Consider the following 7,678-nt stretch of genomic DNA (forward strand, 5'->3'; position numbering starts at 1 on the left):
AAGGACAATGTTCCAAATAGTTATAACCCATAGATCAACTCCATAATATTGGAAAGTTTAAAGTACAATATATAGCCTTGTAAATAGAGATCAATGATACCTTTTTCATCTATGTTATTTCATATGTGAAAGAGTATTGTGACCTCCATACTATGCAACATACACATACCAAAATTTCCCACATGCTTTGAAATTAAGTATGGTCATGTGACTTGCATTGAGCAAAGAATCACATGTGGAAACAACTTGTATTACTCCATAGAGAAAGTTCAAAGAGCCAGCAAATGATCTGTCATCCTCCCTTACCCCTGCTGAAAGGATAATGGTAGAATATGTCAAGGTGAAACCCTTCAGTCTAAATCTCTGATTAATTACACTGAGTAAATTCCCCAGCCAACCCAAACTAATTATGTAATGTGATTAAGGAATAAACTTGTGCTATGTTAAGTCTATAAGATTTTGGAATTGACTGACATGTTGACATTTTTACACTTTTACCTTTTTTTGACTTGATAAATTGTATTTCATCAAAATTAGAAATTTTGCTCTTTGAAGGACCATTAAAAAAACAAAAATGGGTCTTCCCTGGTGGCACAGTGGTTGAGAGTCCGCCTGCCGATGCAGGGGACACGGGTTCGTGCCCCGGTCCGGGAAGATCCCACATGCCGCGAAGTGGTTGGGCCCGTGAGCCGTGGCGCTGAGCCTGCGCACCCGGAGCCTGTGCTCCACAACGGGAGAGGCCACAGCAGTGAGAGGCCCGTGTACCACACACACAAAAAAAATAATAATGCAAGCAACATATTGGGAGAAAATATTGACAGCACATATATCAGAAAAAGAACTTGTATCCAGGAGATATAAATAATTCTTAGAAATAGTAAGCTATGAACAACCTAATATTTTTTAAATGACAAAATATTTGAATAGATGATTCACAACAAATGCTCAAATGACTAATAAGCACATGAAAAGATTCACAATATTAATAATTAGAAAATTAAAATTATAAGGAAATATCACTACATAGACATTAGAATGTCTAAAATTAAAGAGTAAAACGACCACACCTCATGTTGGCAAGGATGTGAAGCAACTGGTATTCTCATAACTGCTGGTGTAAATATAAAATTTTAAAGCCCTTATAAAGGTAGGACGTTCTGACACATGCTACAACATGATAGAAGCTCGAGGACACTAAGCTAAGTGAAAGAAGTGAAATGCAAAAAGACAAATACTGTATGATTCCACTTATATGAGGCACCTAGAATAGTTAAATTCACAGACAGAAATTATCAATAGAATGGTGGTTGCCAGAGCCCAGGGAAAGGGGAGAAGGAGGAATTGTTCAATTGGTAGGAAGTTTCGTTTTTATAAGAGGGAAAGTGTTCTAGAAATGGTTTGCAGAGCAATGTGAATGTTCTTGGTGCTACTGAACTGGTTAAGACAGTAAATATTATGTTATGCATATTTTACCATAATTAAAAAAAATTTAAATAGTTTGGTTAACCTAATATTTCCTCCTTGACTGTTTTGTAGAAATTTCCTATAAAAATATTTATTCTTCTTGTATTTTTCTGAAAATATTTTATTTTTCAATAGAACAATTAAAACTTTCAATATATTCTTGAACCATTTTGGCCCTTGGTATTTTTCTATAGATGTGTCCATTTCTCCTAAGTTTTAACTTCTAATTCTTTTCACCAAGTTGTTATAATACCTCTATTTTCCCTCTCCCTCTCAACATTGTTATTTTAAAATTTCTAATATCATTTATCTCTTCTTTTTTACTTTATTTTTCTTGATGTGTTTTTCCCCCCATTTATTTAAAATCAATTTTCCCTGCATTGATTTTCAGTCTTTGTTTTATCTCAATATAAGTTCTGACATGGCAAAACCCCTTAAAGTTAAAAAGTATCTTTTCAATATTACTCAGTTCTAAGAATTTTCAGATATCCAAGATAAGTTATATTTAAGTGTGTTTTGAACTTTCTAAACAGCTGAAGAAAATGGAATTTGCATTTTGTTATCATTTATTGATTGCTTCATTAAATGCATTAGTGTCTGAGAATATAATCTATTTAATTAAAATGCTTTAAATTTGTACAGAATTGTCATATATCTTGGAAAGATGTCAATTTTCATCAATTTTATATATCTCCTTAAAAAGAATGTATATTCTTCATTTGTGGTGACTGTAATATACAATATTTGTTTGTCAGATCACACATTTTAATTGTCTTGTTTAAATATTGTTATTTACTAACAGAGGTTTATTAAAGTCTTCATCTCTGATTATAAATATGTTCTTCTTTTGTTTCATATTTGAAGTTATATTACTAAGTGAGGAAAACTTTAGCATTGTAATAACTTCCTTTTTCACTCTAAAGTGATGACCGTCTATCTCTGAGTGATGTTTGTTTGTCTTATTTTTTGTTTTTTATTAATAAACTTCTATAGCTATATTGTTTATGTGGTTAATACTTTTATAGTAAACAATTTCCCATATTTTTACTGTTAATTTTTGTGGTTCTTTTACATATGTTGCTGTAATCAGCATTTCACTTGATATGCCTTTTTAATTCAGTCACACAAATTTCTGTTTTACTTATAACACTTTAAAATACTTACTAATATGTTGCAATATAAATTCACAACACTTTGTCCTACTTCTACTATATATTTTTTCTTTCTTTTTTTATTGCATATTCTCATAATTCCATTTTTTTATTCTGCAAATTTGTAAAGTACAAACTCAATTTCATTTTAGCAATTATATATGGTTCATAAAATACTAATCACCACCTTTATTTTTTCCCCAAACAGTAGGTTTTTTAAATATGTTAAATTCAGTTATTCCCTTCCTGTATCATATGACATTAATATGTATGTTGATTCTATCATTTTTTCTGATATGTCATTTAATAATTTTATTTATTCTTTTGTTTATTATGTTTAAACACATATTTGGAACACCCAAAGAAGCTTTCATTTCTTCTTGCACTGAATATTCCATTGATAACATATTCTTTTTACATGAGATCAATCTTTTAAACTATGCTTACTGTAGCTGAGGTAGTGTCAAACTCAGATTTTCATTTTTCTGAAAATTTTTCTTCTTTTCACATTCAATCTTGAAATATATTCTCACTGCCTATAGAATTTTAAGTTAACATATTTCTGTGTTGAATTAAGAGATTTTGCTATTCTCTTCTGAGTTCCATAGTGACAGCTGGTGTGTTCTATCATGTTAATATTAAGTTTCAATTTCTCTTTGTTTTCCTGGTTGTTCTAAATATATATTTTTTGGCTTTAATGTGCTCTGCAGAAATTGGCATTTACTGGACTTCTAAGCCTTGGAGATCAGTGTATTTTGTCAGTCTTAGATATTCCTTAGATAGTTTTCTTCTTTTAATTCTAGAAGTTCTCTTTTTTCAGGTCAGAATAGAAAATTTTCTATTTCTTATTCCTTTGTCGTAATTAAACTATCATTATTATATTGGGCTGGACAAAAAGTTCGTTCCAGTTTTTCCATAACATTTTACGGAAAAACCTGAACAAACTTTTTGACCAACCCAATATATTTAATCACCTTATTCAACGTTTTGTACTATATAATTCCAACTTGTAATTTTTTGTGGATCTGATTTTGTAATTGATTATTTTTGTTAATCCACAATTATATATATATATATATTTATCTTCTAGTGTTCAGTGATTTTTATTTTTTCTCTCTTGTTCCTTGGAATCATGTCTGTGTTTAAAGAGAATTCCTTTAGACAAGGTTTAAGTTTGTCTCTCTCATGTGCCAGAGCTTAACCACATCAGGTCCAAAAGATATTTTGGGTAACATATATTGTAATTATGGCCCTATACATTTACATATCTGTAAATGTCAGCTCGTAATAAAAACATTCTCAGAGAAGGGTTTTATTTTTTAATTCTCCATAAAGAACCAAGGCTGAGACAGGCAAAATAGTGCTTTGTCCTGTACTTCCTTGTCTCCAATTTTTCCAATGGTTTGCCCCATCTCAAACATTCTTCAGAAATGCTTTAGTCACCTATTACCCAATAAATTTAAATATTTTCTATCAATACCAGAAGTTGTATCTCTACTTATCTGTGCCATCAGAAAACAGAAGCCATGTGTAACTGTATTCATCTGCTAGGGGTGCAATAACAAAATACGATGGATTGGGTAGCTTAAGTAACATGTTTGTTTTCTCACAGTTTTGGAGGCTGGAAGTCCAAGATCAAGGTGTCAGCAAGTCTGGTTTCTTATGAGGTCTTTCTCCTTGGCTTCAGGATGGACACCTTCTTACTATGTCCTCACATGGCCTTTCATCTGTGTTTATGCATCCTTGGTATCACTTCCTCTTATTTGTAAGGACACCATTCCTATCAGATTAAGGTCCCACTCTCATGACCTCATTTAACCTTATTTACTTCTTCACACGTCCTATCTCCAAATAGAGTCAAATTGGGGATTATGGTTTCAACATATTCAACAACTGAATATTACTCAGTTGTAAAAGGGAATGAAATTGGGTCTTTTGTAGGAACATGGATAGACTTAGAGATTGTCATATGGAGTGAAGTAAGCCGGAAAAAGAAAAACAAATATCATATATGTGGAATCTAGAAAAATCGTACAGATGAACCTATCTGCAAAGCAGGAATGGAGACATAGATGTAGAGAACAAACGTGAGTGGGGGAGGGCAGGGTGGGATGAATTGGTAGATTGGGATTGACATGTATATGCCACTGGGTATGAAATAGATATCTAATGAGGACCTGCTGTAGAGCATGGGGAACTCTACTCAGTGCTCTGTGGTGACCTGGGTGGGAGGGAAATCCAAAAGGGAGGGGTTATGTGTATACATATGGCTGGTTCACTCTGCTGTGCAGCAGTAGCTAGCACAACATTGTAAAGCAACTATATCCCAATTAAAAGTATGTATACGAGAAAAAAAAAAACCTAAAATCAGTACTCACGGTGCTTTTGTGGGCATTCCCATACACGTGCAGAGCAGCAAAAATTCGAATTGCCCTATGGACATGTTCCCAGCTGAGGTCAAACAAGGTGAAAGCTTTAACTTCGTATTTTATCTCCCCTACTATAAACAAGGTCCTTTTCAAAGTATATGTAGCGCCACATTTTTCACATTTTCCCACTTCTTCTTGGTGATTTCACCATTTAAAATGGCCTGCAAACCCAGCACTGAACTGTTGTCTACTATTCCTAAGCACAAGAAAGCTGTGATGTGCCTTTTGGAGAAAATATATGTGTTAGATAAGCTGCATTCAGGTATGCATTTTAGTGCTACTGAGAGTGAGTTCAGTGTTAATTGATCACAATATATGTTAAATAAGTTTCCTTTTAAAAGAAATAGACATAAATAAAGTTGTGTTGATTGGTTGATGAGAATGTTGTGGGCAGAGGCCTGGGGAACATAACCCTATTTTTCCTCTAGGAACAATGCTTCAGTTTCATTAATTCAGTGGGGCGACTGTGGAATATAACTACGACAGATAATGAGAACTCAGTATCCGTACTTTTTCCACTTGACAAGTGTGGTAGACATAGCTGGCTGCCTAATCTGACACCTACTTCCACTTCTTGCATGCTAGCAAAGCTCTAATATGAACACATTTGTATTGAGCTCAAGACCCCATTTCCTCAGTGGCCAATGCACCTATGGGAACCACGTAATACAGTTCTGGTCAATGTGATGTAGCCAGAAAATTGGTATCAGTGGTAATACCTGAAGTGTCTTCTCTTTATTCCTTGATCCTCTCCGCTCCCTATTTCCGGTTAGCATAAAACAGAGCAACTGATGGGGTGGCAGCCACCTTACAAATAAGATGCAATAAGCAGAATGACAAAGGCTTACAGCAAATGTTAGAGCAGAGTATCCAGATCTCTGAAGCTTAGTCATGTCTTTACCTTGATCGCTTACCTTAAAGTGTCTCTTTGTGTAAGACACATAGTTTTATACTTTATACTGAACGCAGTATTAGTGCAGATAATCACTTTTCACTCTAATTCCTGAACACTCTTGGTTTTTCTGACATTTTTGTCTTCAAACATGCAAAGATATGATATGAAGGTTGACACTGCTCCCTTCCTAGATTGCAACTAGCCCTTGATATTTGTACAAATGGTTTTTCATTGCCCTGGGGAGACATCTGACATTTCAGGTGTTTTAGAATCCTCTTCGGCTATAGCACCTCAAAGGCTTACACTACACATATATTTATCTTACTCTCTGGGAACTTGAACTAAAGTTCAATATCTCTTCTTACAAGTACAAGGTATTTTAGAAAAGACAATGCATTTCCCATAAATGAGGGAAGTGAGAACTACTTGCATCCGTTAAGTACTTACTGTCATGTATCAGATCCTACAGATAGACTGGGATATTTAATCTGAACCAGAAACAAAACAAAATAAAACAATACTTGTGATGCAGGTGTTACCTTGCTAATTTTGCAGATAATGATACTGAGAAGAAAGAAAGGAAAGAAAGAAAGAAAGAAAGAGAGAGAGAGAGAGAGAGAGAGAGAGAGAGAGGGAGGGAGGACGGAAGGAGAAAACTACTTGCCAAAGGTCCCAGAGCTTGTATTCATTTATATAATTATGTAATGTGTAGCAAATCACTCAGAAAAAGTAGTGGCTTTAAACAACAGTAATTAATGTACTATCTCTCACACTATCTTTAGTTCAAAAACTCAGGAGTGGTTAGACAGTTCTGGAGTAGGGCTTTCTTGTGAAGTTGCAGACAGATGTCCTCTGTGGCTTCAGTCATCTGAGGTCTGACTGGGGCTGGCAGATCCAATTCTCAGGTGGTTCACTCACATGCCTGGCAAGTGACACTGGTTGTTGACAGGAGGCCTCGGCCGCTCACCATATGGGTTGCTCCACAGGGTTGAGTGTGTCCACAGCATGCAGCCAGAGTCCCTCGGAATGAGAAACTCAAGAATGCACAGTGGAAGCCACAGTATCTGTTATTACCTAGCCTTGAAAATCACACACCTTCACGTCACCCATTCAACATGGGCATGAATACAGGAGCCAAGGATCACCACACTCTGGTTACCACGAAAAACTAGATTGAAGAAACTTAATTAAAAACAAACAACAACAACAGAAACCTCATTCAAATGCCAGTGCATGTTCCTTCATACCATGTTGTCTCAAAACGTTTAGGCATTTAAGCACATTTCCATACTTTATAGCATCCTAGATCCCAGGAAGCCTGGAGTGGATGGAGCTAAATTTCAGGGGCTAGGTAGTCACGTTAGTTCAATATGTATCATTCCTGACAATAACATGTTATAAAACAATTATAAAACAATTTTGAATTTCTTTAGCACCTCCAAGATTTGATCCAGAATTGGATAAAAACCAAGTTCCCTTGCTGGGTCTGATAGGTTAATGTCCTTACTTCTTCAGGCATTTGGCACATACAGACCTATAGGAAAACTCAGAATTCAGGAAGCAATGCCCTATTCCAACATCATCAGACCTCTTATTCCTGTTCTGCTTTCTGTAATTTCCTTATGGTAACAGGACACTATGGTAGGAGTGAAACCAGGTAATAAACTGGGGGCAAATAAATTAGATCTCTTTATATTTTTACTGGTTCATATAAAACTATATTTATGCTTATTGGGAAT

This window comes from Tursiops truncatus, chromosome 7, assembly GCF_011762595.2.
Source record: "Tursiops truncatus isolate mTurTru1 chromosome 7, mTurTru1.mat.Y, whole genome shotgun sequence".
NCBI lineage: Eukaryota > Metazoa > Chordata > Mammalia > Artiodactyla > Delphinidae > Tursiops > Tursiops truncatus.